General features: G+C 44.9%; 1 pseudogene; it reads left to right on the top strand.

Annotated features, from left to right (window-relative positions):
- The first annotated feature begins 21,246 nt into the window (after positions 1 to 21,246).
- LOC134953896 (5S ribosomal RNA) lies at positions 21,247 to 21,366 on the top strand (annotated as a pseudogene).
- Positions 21,367 to 21,632: the final 266 nt, after the last annotated feature.

Here is a 21,632-nt window from a genome sequence, read left to right as displayed (position 1 = left end):
CCCCTTCCAGAAAGGTGAGGGTCCGGGATAGTGGAAGCTGCTGAAGCAGCTGTGGGTGTCGGACCTCTATAAAAAGAGCTCCCTCACTACCACGTGCAGGACTAAAACCTGCAGTAAAGGCTGGACTGAACTTACAGAGAAGCCCCGTCATAGCCCTCACCACAGGGTCCAGGTATGTTGACCCTGTGGCTGCCGCCTCGCTGTGTGGGATACTGTGTGTGTGTGTGTGTGGCCGACGGCCGCTGCCTTCAGCCGCCCGCCGCCGTTTCCAGCGCCGCTGTCTATGCTGTGTCTCCCGCCGCTCTGTGCCGCGCCGGCCACGTTGATTTATGCATAGGCCGCTCCACGGCTCTGCAGCGCGCTCCCCGGCCCTTGATGCCGCTTCCGGCTCCCTCTCCACCATAGCCCGGCTCCGTGTATAGAGAACGATACACGGAGCACGGGGGGGCACACAAATGAGAGTTTTTGTAAAAGGCAGGCATCATAGCCTAGTGAGTAACTTTGATGCCACAGTGATGTTCCCTGCACACAGAAATGTCAGGGTCACTGGATAAAATCTCATGATTCAACTCTTGTTGATAAAGGAAAGTATGTTTACTAGAATACAGTAGCGCTGCATATGTATTACAATAGGCTATTAAAGTCTTTGTTAAACAGGATACATGTTGTTTATATATGTGCAGGTTTGAATGCAACATAGTATGTTTATTAAATCTGCTTACACAATTATAAGTCTGCATATTTAACCATTTTTCCTGTTGTTTTTCCAGAATTTCCTGTATTACATCTCTCCTCCATTGAAGGCGCAGGGGTGTTAAGGGGAATTTGGAACCAGGCATATTGCTCACGTGTACTGCACTTGGCCAGATATATATTTGTAAAGACACCTTAGTGCTATTTACTGAGTCGCGCAAGTTGTATTTTGTATTGTCTGTCGGTATAATGAGTAAGACACCAGCAAAGACTGTTATTCTTATCATAACTGTTTATAATGATATTATCCCAAAGACTGCAAATCTGAATCATGGCTGTGGTCAGCCAAATACTGGCTTTGTTCACTGTTGTAAAGTAAGATGTGTTATACAATTGGTCAGCACATGGTGATTATAAAACAGTATCTGTGGAGCACTGCAAGCATTGTGAGTTCAGGCTCACCTGCAGCAGCTTTGCTTAATTCACTTAGCCACACCACAATTGGATACGCCCGATCTCATCTGATCTTGGAAGCTGAGCAGTGTTGGGCCTGGTTAGCCACCTGGGAATACAAGGTGCTGTAGGTATTTTTAAATCTACAGCCACACCACACTGGATACGGGACCCATTAACTAAGCTGCGGTTAAGCAGCAGACATCTCAGGTTTTTTAAGCCTGTGAGTGGTCACATTTAGTTTCAGACTTCTAAGAATTATTATACCTCTGAATCAGGATATATCTGGATATGTGTATATGGGTATATAATATATATGTGTATGTGTGTATGTATGCATATATGAAATATATATATATATTTATAAGGTCTGAGTATGTGTGAAAATACGTTGTTGTATATATATATGTGTGTGTGTATATATATATATATATATATATATATATATATATATATAAAATATGCTGACATTAAAAATCTATTTTGCAATAAGCAAGACTACAGTGACGCAGTTGGTCGGCACACAGTGCTTATTAAACTGTATCTGTTGAGCACTGCAAACATTGTGAGTACAGGCCTCACCTCCCCAGATCCCCAGTGGCCTAATGGATAGGACACTGCCCTCCTAAACCAGGGATTGTGGGTTCAGGTCCCATCTGGATTGCAAGTCACTACAGCAACCATTTCATCACTAGAGTTGATGTTTAAACAGCAGCTTTGCTTATTATTTTTACAGGTGGCTCTGTAGCCAAGTGGTTAGGCTTCCCGCCCACAGTAAACTTTGTGATTACATGGACACTGGTTCAGATCCTGGTTTAACAGGTGTAATATATATAATAATAATAATAATAATAAAAAAAAAAAAACATGGTAGGACACCATTTTTAACATTACTTTCTGGTTCTTTGCAGGAGGTTGCTGCCCTACAACACTCAGCCTCTGGGGACGGGGGGGTTGTTAGGAATTTAATTTATTAATTGTTTTTGACAGCATGTCTCTACAGGAAGATTCACTATTGCTGGTAACCACATGCACGGTAATGCAGGTTTATACACAGATTACTTCCGTGGTGTACTTACTGGTCGGGGTACATGATCACTAAGTCTAATGCATAATCAAACAAGCAGCTTCGCTGCAGAGTCGGTCACACAGTGTGTCGGACAAATACGACTGCACAGACAGACCCTTACCGGTCCTCTTTGGGGGGAAATGCGGGCGCATGTACTGCCTGAGAGAGAAAAAATATATATATTTTTTTACTGTTTTCAGCTAAATTGTTGCGGTCGATTCACCGCCAGCCCTCATAGCACCAGGCCAGTACGTTAGGTTCAGCGAAGGCTGAACAATTTCCAATGAGAGACAACTGCAATTATTGGGCGTTTTAACTACCTATCGGAGTGTACCCTACACAGCAGTACGGCTGTTGCTTCGCCCTGCTTTGGTAAGGGTTTGAGGTAACAAGGCTGTAGTGGCAGGGCACTCCAGTTCAGGTTTGCCCTAAATAAAGACCACCTTACACTTCTTGCTGCCTACAGCTTCTGTGACGTTGGCAGTTGGTTCTTACGTTTCAGCTTCGTGTTAGGCGCCGGGGTCCGCTTGATGGTCTGCGCGGCCCTGCGCCTAGCAACTAGAGACGCCGTGCACGTACAGCCGCCGGCTCCCTAGCAACGCTAGACGCCGGGCGCGCTGAGCCGCACGGACCCTAGCAACGGGGACGCCACTGGCGGACCGCGTTCCCCGTTGCTAGGCTTTAGGAAATTAAAATATTCACCTGCTCTCTGGCCGTGCAGCAAGGCAGCTGCACGGCATTTATTCTAATCAGCCTTTAGCAGCTGATTGGAGGACTCCTTGTTAAATACACTCCCAGGGCTTCTCACAGACGCCGGTAATAGCGTCCTGCATGCTGCCTTTGTTTGCTGAGAGTCTGTTTCCAGTCCTGCTGTATCCGGTCATTCCAGTCCTCAGAAGTCCGGTATTCGGGAGTTGTCATCTCATCCCAAGAGGTCGTTTGGTTCCCTGGAGTCCTGACTGATCACCGTTTTATATCCAGTGGTGTTCGTGAGTTGCGGCTCTGCCGTGTGTTGCGGCTCAGCCGCTTTACCTTTTATATTTTGTGTTTGGAGCATTTGCGGAGGGTTCCGCATCCACAAGTCCTCTCTGGTACTCGGCGGTGCCGGGTAGGAGAATTGGACAAGTGGATATTTTGGTTGTCCTTTTCCCTGGCGGTTTCTCCGCACATATTATAGTTTTGAGTTTGCTTAGCCCCTGGCCTGGTTGTTTAGTTAGAGGGCCTCTTGTTATCACCCTGTCTCGGGTTTCCCTTTGTCTCTCATTAAGACCGGGGGGCATCGAAGTTGGGCAGACATAATCCGCCCTTCAAACGCGGCTGCCAAGGGCTCAAGAAACCATAGTCTCGCAGGGGATTTCTGACAACACGGGTGAGACAACAGAGTTAGGGCGCCAGGGGCTATTTTCCTGTCCTGCTCCCTTCCCCAGCATTCCGTTCCAGTGCTCCGGTCCTTGCCATAAGATCTCCTCTGACCAGAGTGCTGGAATCATAACATTATTACCGGCCATACCAAAACTTAAAATTAAACGGGGTTTAATTTTTTCTCATTCAGTTTTGTGAGAGTTTATCGGCCTCATGAATCCAACAGGTTTAGGGCTAAATCCTGGTCAGCTCTTAGTCAGCCAGATTCAAGAACTTACTCAGATGGTTCAGGATCTTTCTCTTCGGGTGAAGTCGCAGGAAGATTTTTTGCGAGCTTCCCCAAGGGTAGTCCCTGAACCAAAGATGCATTTGCCTGACCGTTTTTCTGGTGATAGAAAAGAGTTTTTTAATTTTAAAGAATCCTGTAAACTTTATTTTCGTTTAAGACCGACTTCCTCGGGTACTGAATCTCAGCTGGTCGGGTTTATTATTTCTTTGCTCCAGTGGGATCCTCAGACCTGGGCATTTGGTTTAAGAGCAGAGGATCCGGCATTGTTGTCAGTTGACGCTTTTTTTGAGTCTTTAGGGCTCTTGTATGATGACCCTGATAGAGAGGCGTCCGCTGAAAGTCAGTTGCGCGCTCTCAGACAGGGTAGAAATCCTGCGGAGGTTTATTGTACGGAGTTTCGCCGTTGGTCGAACGACTGTGGCTGGAATGACCCAGCCCTGCGCAGTCAGTTTCGCCTCGGCTTATCAGAGTCTATAAAAGACAGTCTCCTTCAGTACCCCGCTCCTGAGACTCTCGATAAACTCATGGAGCTTTCTATTAAGATTGATCGTCGTCTCAGAGAGCGGAGGGCTGAAAAAGGAGCACCTGTAAGGTCAAGTCCGTGTGTATATTCCATTCCTGAAGACGTAGAGGAGCCCATGCAGATGGGTCTCTCCCGGCTGTCTCCTGAAGAAAGAGCCAGAAGGCAAAATTCTGGTCTTTGTCTGTACTGTGGGGGTAAGGGACATTTTGCTCGTAATTGTCCGAACAAGTCGGGAAACGCTTTGACCAGGTGAATTGTGAGGGGGTTCACCTAGGTCTGCAGCTTATCTCCTCGAATAACTCCCTTTTAGTCCCAGTTAAAGTTTCCTTTGGCAGCCTCAGTTCTTCGGTGTCGGCTTTTGTTGACAGTGGAGCTGCAGGAAACTTTATGGATTTAACTTGGGCTAAGGCCTTAGGCATTCCTCAGTTACCTTTGGGTAGGTGTGTCACCATGCATGGCTTAGATGGGAGTCCGCTGTCTAATGGGATTATTTCTCTCCGTACACCCCCTGTACTACTTACAGTAGGAGCTCTACATTCCGAGAAAATCGAGTTCTTTCTTACACATTGCCCAGCAGTTCCAGTTGTTCTGGGTCACCCTTGGCTGGCCTTTCATAATCCCACCATTGATTGGCGGTCGGGGGAGATTTCACATTGGGGTACTTTTTGTGATAAGGAATGTATCACGTTTCCAGTCAGAGTAGCAGCTATCATTCCAGAACTCATTCCGGTGGAATACCAGGAGTTTGCTGATGTTTTCTCCAAAGGCAATGCGGACATTCTGCCTCCCCATCGGCCTTATGATTGTGCTATTGAGTTAATTCCTGGTGCCGCATTGCCAAAGGGAAGATTATATGCATTATCCGGGCCAGAAACTGCGGCTATGAATGATTATGTAAAGGAGAGCCTTGAGAAAGGATTTATTAGACCATCAAAATCTCCTTTAAGTGCAGGCTTCTTCTTTGTGGAAAAAAAGGATGGCTCGCTTAGACCTTGCATTGATTTTAGAGCCCTGAATAAGATCTCAGTTAAAAACACCTATCCTTTGCCGTTGATTTCTGTACTCTTTGATCAGTTACGTTCTGCTGTGATTTTTTCTAAAAATTGACCTTAGAGGAGCGTACAACCTCATCCGAATTAAATCTGGAGATGAGTGGAAAACGGCCTTCAGTACTCAGTCGGGTCACTACGAATACCTGGTGATGCCGTTCGGCCTGTCCAATGCTCCGGCAGTTTTTCAAGACCTCATTAACGATGTGCTCCGTGACTTCCTAGGGAAATTCGTGCTCGTTTACTTAGACGACATCCTGATTTTTTCTGAATCAATGGAACAACATGTTACCCAGGTGCGTCTGGTTCTTCAAAAGTTACGTGAGAATCATTTATATGCCAAGCTGGAGAAGTGTGAGTTTCATGTCACGGAAGTATCTTTTTTAGGGTACATAATTTCCCCTCAGGGATTTTCCATGGAACCAAAGAAACTCCAGGCCATCCTTAGTTGGGCGCAACCCACCAATTTAAAAGCAATTCAGCGCTTTTTAGGGTTTGCGAATTACTATAGGAGGTTCATTCATTCTTTTTCTGACCTGGTTGCTCCCATTGTAGCTCTGACAAAGAAAGGAGCGGATCCTACCAACTGGTCGCGTGAAGCTGAGTTGTCCTTCCGGGCCTTGAAACAAGCCTTTGTCTCGGCTCCAGTCCTCAGACATCCTAATCCGGAATTGCCCTTTGTGGTGGAGGTTGATGCCTCGGAGGTTGGAGTGGGGGCTATCCTTTCTCAAAAGGATCCGGAGTCTCTGGAGTTACATCCTTGTGCCTTTATGTCCAGGAAATTCTCCTCCGCTGAATCCAACTATGACGTTGGTAATCTAGAGTTACTGGCGGTAAAGTGGGCTTTCGAGGAGTGGAGGCATTGGCTGGAGGGAGCAAAACATACTATTTCGGTATTGACTGACCATAAGAACCTGCAATACATTGAATCGGCTAAGCGGCTTAATGCCCGGCAGGCACGTTGGGCATTATTTTTTACGCGTTTCAAATTTATAATCACTTTCAGGCCTGGTTCCAAGAATACTAAGGCTGATGCCCTGTCACGTAGCTTTCTTCCGGTTCACAATAACAATCCTGTTACCCCCATACTTCCATCTTCGGTCATCTGGGCGGGCCTCACACAAGATTTATTTACCCAGTTAAAACAGCTTCAACACCAAGCTCCTAGAATTACTCCTGCTGGTCGTCTTTACGTCCCTGAGTTTTTGAGAGCTACTGTTTTAACGGAATTCCATGATAACAAAGTTTCAGGGCATCCAGGAGTCTCTAAGACATTGGAGTTAGTCTCTCGCTCAGTATGGTGGCCTGGTCTTTCTAAAGACGTCAAGGAATTTGTTTATTCATGTCAGGTTTGTGCACAGCATAAGGTTCCCCGTTCCTTGCCCATCGGGCAACTTATGCCCTTAAATGTTCCTCTCAGGCCGTGGTCTCATATTTCCATGGATTTTGTGGTTGACCTTCCCCTTTCAGCCGGATTCCGAGTCATATGGGTGGTAGTGGACCGTTTTAGTAAAATGGCTCATTTTATTGCTCTTCCCCGATTGCTTTCTGCCCAAGGGTTGGCAGTTTTGTTTCTCCGCCATGTATTCAGGCTTCATGGGTTGCCTACTGATATTGTTTCTGATCGGGGTCCACAATTCATCGCACAATTCTGGAAATGTTTTTGTGCCTCATTGAAGATGAAATTGTCGTTAACATCCGGTTACCACCCACAATCCAACGGGCAAACCGAACGAGTTAACCAATCATTGAAACAATATTTGCGCTTGTATTCAGCCAAACTCCAGAATGATTGGTCCGAGTTTCTTCCGTTGGCTGAATTTGCTTACAATAATTCTTGTCATTCCTCCACTAAAGAGTCTCCATTCTTTTCAGTTTTTGGTTTTCACCCCAGAGCTAATTCTTTTTTTCATCATTCCTCAGTCTCCTCGCTTACCTTAACCTCCCATCTCAGAGCCATTTGGAAAAAGGTGCACCTTGCTCTCAGAAAAGCGGCCTTTCGAGAGAAGAAATTTTCTGACAGGCTCCGACGTCCTTGCACTTTTAAGGTGGGAAATAGGGTGTGGTTGTCGACTCGCAACATCAGGCTTCGACAATCCTCGGCTAGACTGGGACCCAAATTTATTGGGCCATTTCTTATTATTAAAAGAGTCAACCCAGTTGCCTTTCGGTTACGTTTACCAAGATCTCTCAGGATTGGAAATACGTTTCATTGTTCCCTGTTGAAACAATACGTTTCTTCTAGTAGATTTCCTCGGAAGATCTCTCAGGGTAGATCTCCAGTGGATGTACAGGGACAACAGGAGTTCTTGGTAGAGAAGGTTCTCGATTCCAAATTGTCCCGGGATCGGCTGTATTTTCTGGTTCACTGGAAAGGCTATGGTCCGGAGGAAAGGTCTTGGGTCCTGGATAAGGATCTTCATGCCCCGAGGCTCAAGAGGGCATTTTTTCGGGAATTTCCTCAGAAACCTGGCTTTAGGGGTTCCTTGACCCCTCCTCAAGGGGGGGGGTACTGTTAGGCGCCGGGGTCCGCTTGATGGTCTGCGCGGCCCGGCGCCTAGCAACTAGAGACGCCGTGCACGTACAGCCGCCGGCTCCCTAGCAACGCTAGACGCCGGGCGCGCTGAGCCGCACTGACCCTAGCAACGGGGACGCCACTGGCGGACCGCGTTCCCCGTTGCTAGGCTTTAGGAAATTAAGATATTCACCTGCTCTCTGGCCGTGCAGCAAGGCAGCTGCACGGCATTTATTCTAATCAGCCTTTAGCAGCTGATTGGAGGACTCCTTGTTAAATACACTCCCAGGGCTTCTCACAGATGCCGGTAATAGCTTCCTGCATGCTGCCTTTGTTTGCTGAGAGTCTGTTTCCAGTCCTGCTGTATCCGGTCATTCCAGTCCTCAGAAGTCCGGTATTCGGGAGTTGTCATCTCATCCCAAGAGGTCGTTTGGTTCCCTGGAGTCCTGACTGATCACCGTTTTATATCCAGTGGTGTTCGTGAGTTGCGGCTCTGCCGTGTGTTGCGGCTCAGCCGCTTTACCTTTTATATTTTGTGTTTGGAGCATTTGCGGAGGGTTCCGCTTCCACAAGTCCTCTCTGGTACTCGGCGGTGCCGGGTAGGAGAATTGGACAAGTGGATATTTTGGTTGTCCTTTTCCCTGGCGGTTTCTCCGCACATATTATAGTTTTGAGTTTGCTTAGCCCCTGGCCTGGTTGTTTAGTTAGAGGGCCTCTTGTTATCACCCTGTCTCGGGTTTCCCTTTGTCTCTCATTAAGACCGGGGGGCATCGAAGTTGGGCAGACATATTCCGCCCTTCAAACGCGGCTGCCAAGGGCTCAAGAAACCATAGTCTCGCAGGGGATTTCTGACAACACGGGTGAGACAACAGAGTTAGGGCGCCAGGGGCTATTTTCCTGTCCTGCTCCCTTCCCCAGCATTCCGTTCCAGTGCTCCGGTCCTTGCCATAAGATCTCCTCTGACCAGAGTGCTGGAATCATAACACTTCGCTAGTGGCACACAACGTCCACTTTGGCTACGTTCCAGACGAGAATAGATCACAGACCAGGTGGGGGGAGGAAATCTGTTTTCCTACCATTGTCTACGCGAATTCCTGAATGATTCCGTCTCATCGACTTCAATTCCTAGGTATGATTCTCGATACGGTAAATCAAGGAATTTACCTACCCGAACAGAAGTACAGGTCATTCGTCATCTGGTACAATTAGTGCTTAAGCCACGCACAGTCTCGGTTCATTTGTGCATTCGCCTATTAGACACAATGGTGGCGGCTTTCGAAGCACTTCAGTTCGGAAGACTTCACTCACGTCCTTTTTAACTGGATGTGTTCGCACAATGGTCGGGCTCGCTTCTGCAGATTCACCGCAGGGTGAGGTTGTCTCCAAAGGCCAGAGTGTCTCTACTCTGGTGGCTCAAAGTACAGAATCTAACCGCAGGGAAACGGTTCGGAGCCTGGAATTGGATAATTCTCACGGCGGACGCGAGTCTCAGAGGTTGGGGAGCTGTAGTTCAAAATTTTCAGCTCCAGGGTCTCTGGGCGGATCACGAAAGATTGCTGTCTATAAATGTCCTGGAACTCCGGGCAATTTACAATGCGCTACGACAAGCAGTGCACATGCTGCAGGCTCAGGCTGTTCAGGTGCAGTCAGACAACGCGACGGCGGTCGCATACATCAACAAACAAGGAGGAATGAAAAGCCGCATGGCCATGCGGGAAGTAGCTCGAATCCTCAATTGGGCCGAGGTGATTTTGTCGGCAGTATTCATTCCGGGAGTGGACAACTGGGAGGCGGATTATCTCAGCCGTCGGGATTTTTATCCAGGATGTGCATTAAATCCAGAAGTGTTTCGCATGTTGGTCCAGAGGTGGGGTTACCCGCAAGTGGACCTGATGGCATCTCGCCACAATTATCAAACGCCCCAGTACGTGTCCAGAACGAGAGATCCAAAGGCAGTGGCGGTGGATGCTCTCACAATCACGTGGCCATACAGTCTCGTGTATCTGTTCCACCGTTTTCCGCTGCTCTCTCTGTTGCTAAAACGGATCAAAAGAGAGTCCGCCACAGTCATACTAGTGGCGCCTCATGGGCCTTGGAGAGCTTGGTTTCGGATCTTCGCGGTCTACTCGCGGACGTTCCTTGGCCGCTCCCACTGCGTCCGGACCTGTTACATCAGGGTCCGTTCTTTTTCTCAGATTTAGCGCTGCTGCGTTGACGGAGTGGCTGTTGAGACAGCCCTCTTAGAAAGAGAGGGCATTCCAGAATAGGTTATACCAACCATGTTACATGCTAGTAAGCCAGTTACGGCAGCTCATTATTACAGAGTTTGGCGTGCCTATATAGGTTGGCGTGAAGTTCGGAAGTTTCCGACATCATCTTTCAAGTTATCCCGTCTTTTTTGTTATGTCTACAGATGGGGTTAGATGGAGGTCGGCGTTTATCCACACTAAAGGTGCAGATATCTGCGTTGTCAATTTATTTTCAAAGAAGATTGGCTTTATTGCCGTCGGTACACACCTTTATGCAGGGTGTTCTCAAAGTACAGCCTCCATTTCACTCCACTTACTGCGCCATGGGACTTGAATCTGGTTTTAGATTGCTTATAGTCTTTTTATTTCGAACCCTTACAACAAGTGGTTATTAAGTTTCTCACTTGGGAAACAATTTCTCTCCTAGCCTTAGCTTCGGCAGGGCGGGTTTCAGATTTGGGTGCCTTGTCATGCAAGCCACCATATTTAGTGTTTCATAATGACAGAGCGGAACTTTGGACAAATCCCGCTTTCCTACCAAAAGTAGGGTCCTCTTTTCACATCAATCATCCAATAGTAGTTCCTGTGTTAACAGGAGATTCGGGAATTTTGGTTGGGGTACGCGCATTACGCGTTTATGTATTCCGAACGTCTACAGTTCCTAAGACGGATACGTTGTTATCCTCTATGATGCGGCCAAGATGGGTTGGCCACCTTCTAAGCAGACCTTATCCAGATGGATAAAACTGACCATACGTCAGGCTTACCTTCATGCTAGGTTACAGCCGCCTACATCAGTAACAGCTCATTCCACATGTTCTCCGGGAATGTCATGGGCAGCTGGTCGTGGAGTTCTACGACACAGCTTTTGCAGGGCGGCTACATGGTCTTCAGTGCACATGTTTGTGCGCTTTTACAAGTTTGATACTTTTGCGGCATCAGCATCTAGCTTTGGCCGTCTAGTGTTACAGGTGCCAAACAGCTCTCCCACCCAGGGGGGAAACTTTGGTACGTCCCTAGAGTACTCCAGTGACCCCTAGTGGATGAAAAAGAAAATAGATTTTTGGTACTTACCAGGTAAATCCTTTTCTTTGAATCCATAGGGGGCACTGGACGCCCACCCAGAGCAGTTTTTCTGGCTTGTGGTAAGTTCAGGGGATCTTATGGTAACACACTCTCATCAACTGGTTCAAATTAGCAAGTTTATTGGGTTGGTGTCAACTGATAGTTGTCAGTAACGTTATGTGTCAACTTTATTGTTGTCCGTTTGTTATATGTAATTCTCCATTAACCTCTATAGCTCCTGTTCGGCTCAGTAAAAAAACACTGAGGTACTCTGGGATATGGAGGGGAGAAGTAGTCTCAAATTTTAACTTATTCAGTGCCTAGTTCCTGTGGAACCGTCCATATCCCTAGAGTACTCTAGTGCCCCCTATGGATTCAAAGAAAAGGATTTACCTGGTAAGTACCAAAATCCTACTATTATCTAATAACCCTGATGCACGGAGCCCCCTCAGGTTACAGAATATAGGGATAGCAGTAGGAGTGAGATACACGGAGTAGAGGTCACCCAGTAGCTATATATACACACACACGCACACGCACACACACACACACACACACACACACTCACATGTACAATGCAGGAATTATAACAAACAATAAAACTGCACTGGACTAACAATACTATTACTGAGTAAAGCTATGTATATAAACATATATCAATGCACAGTAAAAACTGGATGAATATCACAGGGTACTTGTACTAAATAACCCTGAAGTATGCACTTGTTCTTAACTAACACTGTCTAAACGATATGTAGAATACTTAAGTGTCCTGTAAATGCACAGCGCTGATGATGCAGGTGGCTTTACAGAGGAGGCATCACCCAGCAGTTCAAGAATCAGCGCAGCTGTGTGTAATGGCGCCCAAATGCTGACAGGGAGTGAGGAAGACAGATGCAGCATTTACTCTAAATGGCACCCAGGGGCTACAGGCCAGAGCCTTATCCCCATGCTGGACTTCACCACCGGGTGCTGCGGGCCTTTATAAAATGGATTATAGCCTAATCTGACCTGTGCCCTTGCCCTGGTGGTCTAGAGGGGTCCCTGTACTGCCACAGTGTCCACGCCAGCGTACGCTGCCAGCCTCCTAATGGCCGTGGCGGATCGCAATTTCCAGCGGGTCCCGCCTGGGGGACCCTCTTACCTCCTCCCTGAGTGCGGCCACGCAGTCCCGGAGAACTTCGGCTAGTGTGTGTACCCTGGGTGAAGAACCGGAGCCTCCGCTGTAAGTACTCAGCAACCAGAGACGCGGGAGTATACAGCGCCGCTGTGGGAAGTGATGGAGCTGCAGCAGATATCAGAATGATATCTAGCACCAGAGTGCCTCTGTTGCAGCCCTTGAAGTCTTCTATCTTCTTTAAAATAGCTCTTCTTAGGGCTGCTGGAGCAGCCCTGCCTGTTAGCTGCCTGCACTGCAGGCACCAACTTACAAACTGAGCTCCTGTGCACCGAGGCGGGGTTATAGAGGAGGCGGCGCTGAGCATCTTGGGAACAGTCAAAGCTTTTAGCCTGTTGGTGCCTCGGATCAAGATCCTACTCTACACCCCGATGTTGTTCCCTGTGGAATATGGTGTACCCCGCTGCAGAAAAGCACCTTAGTAGTGGTTAGAATCTTAAACTTGCTCCCCCCGCTTTACTAAGACCCCCTGGTACCACTGAGGAGACTTGGAGTCCTTGTGGAGGAGCTGCGCGTCCCTGGGAATGCTGCCTGTATGAGCTGCAGAGCAGGGACGTGCAGTCAGGGGAGGCAGTGCCTCCGCTGTGATTTATTAAAATAATACAAAGAAGATACTTATAACACACATTCTGTGTCCTAAGTATTTTCTTCTATCCTTAAATTACTTTGGGAGGCACTGATAGCAGTACCTCCCATAGATAATGGGAACAGGGACAGAACGGGTCGAGGGGCCAAGCACTGGGCTGCAAAAGCCCATTGAAAAAGATAGCGAAAGTGGCACTTATCCAAGTGCCTCGCTGACCGGGACACCACCCCCATGTCAGCGAGGCACCTGTGATTGGACAGCGGATCCACTGCTGGATCCGCTGTCCAATCACCCACACACAGCGTTGTAGGAAGTGGCGGCGGGTCACGGCGGTGAGTTGCTCTGGAAGTAGTGGCCCTGAAGCAGGAATGTAAGTGTGGCTCTCCCCCTCCGCCGGCTCCGTCCTCCCCGGCAGTGCCGGATTAAGGGAGGGTTACAGGGAGTAAGTACCCCGGGCCCTTCTTTCGCTGGGCCCCCCCTGGCCAGAGCTGCTTAGACCCAGCTCAAGCTCTCAACGGACGATTCTGCTTATCTCTGGGTTCCTTTGCTAGCAGCAGCACTCTCAGCAGCAGAACAGCAGCTGCTGGGAGAGCTGCTGTTGGCGGCGGACCCTGGAGATAAACAGAATCGTCCCGGTCCACCTACAACCGTCTTTCTGCACAACCACAGTGCACCCGGCCCACTTGCTCACAGTCACTCCCATCCTCTGGCGGCCAATGACGCTGACAAGTAGATGGCGCTGCCGCTGCGCAGTGCAAATGACACTGGTGGATGAAGGCGACGAGGAGTGGGACTTGGAGGGACTCTCAGGGAGGACGGAGCTGACAGCAGCCCACCTCAGGTCAGAGCTGAAAATATGAGTGGGAAAAATCATTACATATATTCATATGGGGGTAATCATTTTACATACACACATATACAGCATCGAGGTGCGGCACTCCTGGCAACTTGGAGAAAGGACTCGTTAAGCAGCGTGTAAAAGCAACGTTTCAATGACCTTTAACCTGTCATTTTCATCAGGTGACACCTGATGAAAATGACGGATTAAAGGTCATTGAAATGTTGCCTCTAAACAACGCTTAACGAGTCCTTTTTCCAAGTCGTCAGGAGTGCCGCACCTCAATGCTGTATGGACTTTCCTGTGAGGGCACCCGGTGCATGTAACGTAATATTCGGAGAGCTGGCATATATGATATATTGTGACAAGAACACTGGAATAGTGTTTGAGGGCAGGTATGTTTGTCCCAGGTTCTTGTCCTACATGTATTAGGAAAATGTTTTGTTTTGTCAGAACCTTTTCAGTTTATTGGAAATCTGGATAAGGGCCCTGAAAGAGAGAGAGGGCAAATTCCAGACATTGGGCCCAGTTTGGGTCTTTGTCCTCACAAAGGGCTAATCAGGGTTTCAGCTGTGTAAGTGGGCTATAGGGCTGCTAGCCTGATTAGTGTGTGCAGACTGCCTGGGAAGACTGCAGGATCTCTGTGAGAGAAATACGCTTCCTTACACAAGTGAGCCATACAGTGTTGGTTGGAAAACTCTGTTTTTATTTAGAGACAGTTAGGAACGTCTTATGTTTAGTTAGTGCCGGACAGGCAAGGTATTTTCTTTTGATGTTTGTTTTGTTTTCTGTTTAATAAAACTGGTCGTGGCCAGTTGCATCACACACTGGACTTGTGTGATTCCTCAGCTGCTGCATAGCTGCCATTTACCCCACGAAACGGCACCTTGTTCCCTTACAGTGTTACAATATCTCGTCTGATCTTGGAAGCCAAGCAGTGGAGGGCCAGGTCAGTACTCGGATGGGAGAACACCCTGGTACTGCAAAAAATTCTTCTGCCCGATCTAGAGTGATCCCGAATAATACCAATTGGCATTCGGTTCTGTATGACTTATGATTTAATTCTCTACGACTAAATAATCCTGAATAGGATTGCTGTAGAATAAATGATGGTCATATATTATACAAAGGTGTTACTGTGATCTCAGTAAAACCAATAGCCCAAATATTTGATTTCCGGTTTTTATTGTGGTATTGAAAACCACATGAATTACACACAACACAGTGTTATATTTTCGCGTAGCTATACTATTTACGTTCAATTTACTCCTACAATCATATTTTAATAATGATTTAATAAAATTATGTTTTATCAGAATTGATTAATACACACCCAATCCTCTGAATTGAGTGCTCCCACACAAGAGTCTACTTTCCAACTCTCTTTTGTTGGGTTTTCTTAGCTGATACTCTTTTTGACTCTAGGAAGCACCACTGATAGCAACAAATATTTGCAAAAAGGATTTTTTCCATATGCACAAAGTTGCTGTATCCATAACGCAATTTAGCGTCATAAATCAGTCTTTCAGAGGGCATTAGAAATTTATTGTAAGACTAGTGCGGTCCCAAAAAAAGCTTCTTTTCCAAACTAGATACTGGCTGTTAATTCAGTCTTCGTGGGATACCAGCACAGTCACATTATCCTTTTTTCACTGGGGCGGGACTTTTTCTTCTCTTAGGATACCCTGCCCCACTAATTTAATTTCACACCAGGAGTTACTAAGTCCATTCTAGTATGAGTTTTAATTTAAAGCAAGAGCTGAGTTCAAGACGGAAAAACAAGGACAACTTAGATGACATTTTCCCGAGTGATCTGGTAGACACTGGACCCCATATCAGTTGGGAGGAGGACTTCCACAAATTAGACTCTACATTACACAAACAAATCAGAACTAACTGGGATTTAACTACTTTAGAAAACTACATCAAAAATAAAATATCCCCACGTGGTCTCCGCCCAAGGGTTTTTCCTACATTTGACCTTGCCAGTGAGAGCCTCAAGAAAGAATGGGAACATGCTCTCCTTAAATGTTCTAATGATCTGATGAATGTTCTAATCAAACACAATAATCTCATATTAGAAGAATGTGAACATAAGTTAGAGGAACTAGGCAAGAAATTAGAGATTTGGGAAAAGGATTCTCAATTTCAAAGATGCTTTGAGAAAAATAAATCAGAACTTCAAGCCTATGAACAAATGATCATTGACAGGAAAAAGATCAAATACGCCAGAGACAAAAGAGACTTTGTGTCCGGGAAAATCTTTAGATGGGAAAAAACATCCTGGAAAAAGATCCTCCCAGATATACAAGCCAATACTCGTCTTCAGAGGCTGAGACGTCGGGAGCAAAGGATATTCCTGATTACACTACAGAAAGATACACAAACCCTAGAAACGACATTACTGTTAATCCTCAGAAGAGGCAGACAAAAAGGAGGAAGACAAGGCGGGGGAGCAAGAAGAAGAAGAGGATCATCACAATGGGATTCCTCGCCCCACTAACTCGCAACACGTACAAGAGACAACACCAACAGGATCGATGGTAACAGCAACTGGGGATAATGGAGATTCTAAATTGAAGATTATTAATCTCTCAGAACATGAACTCACATCAATACAGGAATCCATACTCAACAAAGGTTTGACTTTTTCCCCCACAGAACACTTTGATAGATTTAAGTGGGAAAAGGATCTCAAACTTTTTGGAAGAAAGCTGCTACTCACAAAAATTTATACTGAGAAAGAAACTACCCCATTGATAACCGAGACCAACATGGAAGAGGATATATCAACCCCACTTTCCACTCCGCAAATACTCTTGGAATCAGAATCCCCTAGTTTATCTCAGATGGAACAGGATGCTCTCACCGCCCTACAAGAATTAGAGCAAGAACAAAATCCCAGGATTGGAGCTGAATCTTCCACCAGACCCACTTGCAAAAAGAAGTCCACGTACTTTCCACAAGAACACTTATGCCCTGAATTACAGGACTTCATGAAGCTGGTAGCCAAAGAATTCGATCAAATCCATCTTAATAAAAAAAGATACCAGGGTCATTCCAACTTAACTTGGCAAGAAAGGAAGGCCATAAGAGAAATACAGACATGGCAAGATGTGGTCATAAAGCCCTCTGATAAAGGGGGAAACATTGTCATCTGGCCCAAAACAGATTACATCAAGGAAGCACAGCGACAACTTACTACCACTGATTGTTATAAAAGAATGTTACTCAATCCATTACAGAACTATAAAACTATCTATGAAAAAATTATCAATCAAGCACAAGCACAGGGTACAATCACCAAGCAGGAGTATGACTACCTACAGACACAGAATCCCAGAATTCCGACATTTTACATGTTACCAAAGATACACAAAGACATACAGACCCCCCCTGGGAGACCAATAGTGTCCGGCATAGGGGGACTAACGGAGAAGGCAAGTATCTTTCTCGACTTACACCTGAGACACTTTGTTTTGGATCTCCCCTCGTATGTTCAGGACACAACTGACATACTCAAGAAAATACACGATCTAAGGTTAGAAGATAACCAATACCTAGTAACTTTGGATGTCGAGGCACTATATACCTCTATTAGTCACAAAGATGGGTTGATGGCAGAAGAATATTTCTACACAACGATGGTAAAGAGGATTTTCATGATTTCCTCATCAAACTACTCCATTTTGTCCTGCATTACAACTTCTTTACATTTAACAATCAATTTTACCTCCAAACAAGAGGCACAGCTATGGGGGGTGGCCGTGCACCCACATATGCAAATATATTCCTTGGATGGTGGGAAAAAGAATGTGTTTTCAAAGATCACAATGACAATTTTACAACCCATGTCATTATGTGGAATAGGTACATAGACGACATTCTTATGATTTGGGAAGGGGACTTGCAACTATTGCATCAATTCATCAAACACCTGAATAAGAATGATCTTAACATCCTCCTCACTCACACTATAAGTCAAATGGAAGTACCATTCCTGGACTTATTGATCTACAAAAACCCAGAGGGAATGATTGCTACGAACCTATATCGTAAAAGCACTGTGACCAATACATTATTACACCAAACAAGTTCTCATTTTCCCCCGACGATAGAAAATATACCGAAAGGGGAATTTCTTCGCTTGCGTAGAAACTGTTCAGACAATAAAAACTTTACAATACAAAGCGCAGATCTGGCACAGAGACTCTGTAATAGAGGATACAGTAAAACCTCTGTGAAAAAAAGCATTAAAATCTGTTAGTCATCAAGAGAGAAGATATTATCTTCAAGGAACAGAAAAAAGAAGAAGAAAAAAAGTCTGAAAACACCATTCGCTTCGTTGGAAACTTCTGCCAAGAATGGAGAAAGATCAACGAAGCAATACAGAAGCACTGGCATATCTTACATATAGACCCTACTCTATCTAAGAAACTTGGTCCCAAAGTCTCTATGAGTTGGCGTAGATCAAAAAACTTAAAAGACCAACTGGTACGAAGTCACTTTCAGAAATTCCCTGACAAAAAAACAATAATTACGGGCACATACCCTTGCGGGAAATGCAAAGCCTGCAAATTCATTGTCCCCACAAAAGAAGCAGAGGACAAATATGGTAATACAATTATAATTACGGATTACATGAACTGTCAAATGGAGGGTGTTATCTACTGCCTCAGCTGTAGTTGTAACCAGAAATACATTGGCATGACGACACGACCCTTTAAACAGCGTATCCTAGAACATATAGGATCCATACGCAATGCCATCACGGACAAGCAAAGGATGAAACAACTGACATCAGTTGCCCGTCACTTTTATACCTGTCACGGGAGCAGGTATGAAGAGCTAAAAATCTTTGGTCTAGAAAGGATCAGACTTGGAATACGAGGAGGAAACTTAACTGACAGTCTACTGAAGAAAGCGAATGGATCTTTAAGATGGGAACTATACATCCAGCTGGCATGAATGAAAATATCAACTTTGGGGTCTTTATAAATTAATTAACTTATTTTTAGAGTCACGAAGAATCCCTTTTCTTATTGATTGCACACATTAATGTTATAATATTGATAGATGCCATTTAGTATTTAGTCAGTACAATAGTACAACATAAAATATCAGTATAATTGTCACATCTATTACAATCTATATTCTTCATCCAACACCACTACACATCACATCTTCACCTCACTTCAACATGGGTTCTCAGGTTATAAATTGTCCACATAAAAAGTAAGATACAGTCTTTGCACCAATTACCCTTTTATTTGTCACATTATAATTAATCACAATTGGTATATACCATCAATTAAGTCATTGTTATTACAAATCACTCTATCATTATTCTCATCCCCAACTCATCACTTACACTTCACTACTTTATCCTCTCTAAACTAATCACACCCACTCCCTCAACCCCCCTTTGCCCCCCCCTTCTCATACCCATTTTTCCACCCCAACCCCCCCCTTTTCTCCCCCCCCAAAAAAAAACCCCTCCCACAAATAACCCCCCCTTCTTAAAACCTCCCCCATTCCTTTCCACTTTTCTGCCTTCGCCCCACCCCAAACCCCCCCCCCCCCCAACTCTCTCCTACCCCCCACCCAAAAACCCCCCCGGGCCCCCCACTATATATATATATATATATATATATATATATATATATTTCTCCCCCTCCTTATCTCACCCTATTGGGTTTTTTCCCCCTCTTCTTTCCATTTTTAATCACATTTCTATAGGCCCCTTTTAGCATATTATCATTATTATTATTATTATTATTATTATTGTTATACTTAATTATATTTAATTAATCCATTTATTTATTTATTTATTAATATATAATTATACTCATAATATATATATATATATATATATATATATTTCACATCTTATTCACTATATAGGGTTTTTAATATATTTATTTATTTATATTTTAACATATCACCTTGCCCATCTGGTCAATATATAGATATGTACAACGACACGTACATAGTTATCTCCATATCACCCCCAGGTTAAATAACCTTTTAGATTGTCAGCGTTTAGATTTTAAATCTCACTATTTATTATCATGTTTTGAGAAATGTGCACCTTTATTAATTATTATATCTAATATTATAACAATATTTAACTATTAAACCGGCATATATAATATTATTTTCATTGAATAAATATATGTCAATCATAGGGGATACTCTCCCCTGCGGTCACGTGGTGCGCACACGTGATCGCAATAACCGGAACTCCAGGACAGTTACCCGGGCAACGGCGGCTAGCCGCTGAGAGCCGGGAGACACACCGCTACTACACGCTGTAGAGAAGCGGACCCTAGCAGCGTTAGGAAACAGCTGACAACCGCCTCAAACCTCACCCACTGAAGCCAGCACACGGCCTCGGCTTCACTGCACCTCCGGAGCCCTGTTACCAACAGGACCTACCAGCGGCAGTTTTCCACAGGCAGCCCCTTTGGGATTGGTATCGTATGAACACATATATCATACTTTAAAACTCCCCATTTTTTTCAGCATATTTATTACAGCCTTAATAGGCTATTAATTTGCCTTAAAATACTTAGATGCTGCCTATGTGTATGTGCATTATATAATGTGAGCAATGTTTCTATATGTCTATCAATGATAGCCTGAGTTCTATAGCTATCTGATTATAGCCTGAGTTCTATAGCTATCTGATTATCACAGTGCATGCACATATTCTGACTGCTCCAAAAGGTGCTGGACTTATACGGTATCTAATAGGTATTGGGAGCGAATTGGTATATTCCTAAATACGGCAGATTATTGCACGAAGAATCCCTAAACTGTATATTAGCTCTAACTTTGCAGCAAATTACTACTTAATTATTTCTATGGGCATTGTCTTCTGCTGTGGATATCACAGAATATCCTTAGCTGTCTCTTGCTCTCTCTCTCTCACTTTAGTCTCTCTGACATGATGTTTTAAAAAAGAATTTTTTTTTTGCAAATACATGATCAGGATTGAGAGGCTCACATACAGTGAGATTTTGTCTTTGGTGTGTGTGTGATATAAATTATTTGAAGCCACATATACTATATTTTTGACAGCAACAGGATTGCTATAATTGTCGCCTTATTATATATCACCATCTTATCCCGGCTATGCAAGTGGACGCCCTTGCATAGAATTTCTGTATATGTTAACTGTCCTTAATGTAATTTTGTCGAACTGCACAGTGGACGCCCCTGTGTATAACTATTGCATATGATTAATATTGCTACGATTTCATTTCTATGGGCATAAGATAATTCTAGACACTGAACACACGACTGATTCAGTTCACCTATGATATACAATTTTGGCGATACGGGTATTGGGATTGACTGAACGGGCAGATTAAAAAATTGCGGACATACCCCGCTGGAGATGCCCGATCTCGTCTGATCTTGGAAGCCAAGCAGTGGAGGGCCGGGTCAGTACTCGGATGGGAGACCACCCTGGAACACCCTGGTACTGCAAAAGATTCTTCTGCCAGATCTAGAGTGATCCCCAATAATACCAATTGGCATTCGGTTCTGTATGACTTATGATTTAATTCTCTACGACTAAATAATCCTGAATAGGATTGCTGTAGAATAAATGATGGTCATATATTATACAAAGGTGTTACTGTGATCTCAGTAAAACCAATAGCCCAAATATTTGATTTCCGGTTTTTATTGTGGTATTGAAAACCACATGAATTACACACAACACAGTGTTATATTTTCGCGTAGCTATACTATTTA

This window comes from Pseudophryne corroboree, chromosome 8, assembly GCF_028390025.1.
Source record: "Pseudophryne corroboree isolate aPseCor3 chromosome 8, aPseCor3.hap2, whole genome shotgun sequence".
NCBI lineage: Eukaryota > Metazoa > Chordata > Amphibia > Anura > Myobatrachidae > Pseudophryne > Pseudophryne corroboree.
Note: the sequence above shows the minus strand (reverse complement) of the source record. Positions and strands in the feature narration are given on the sequence as shown.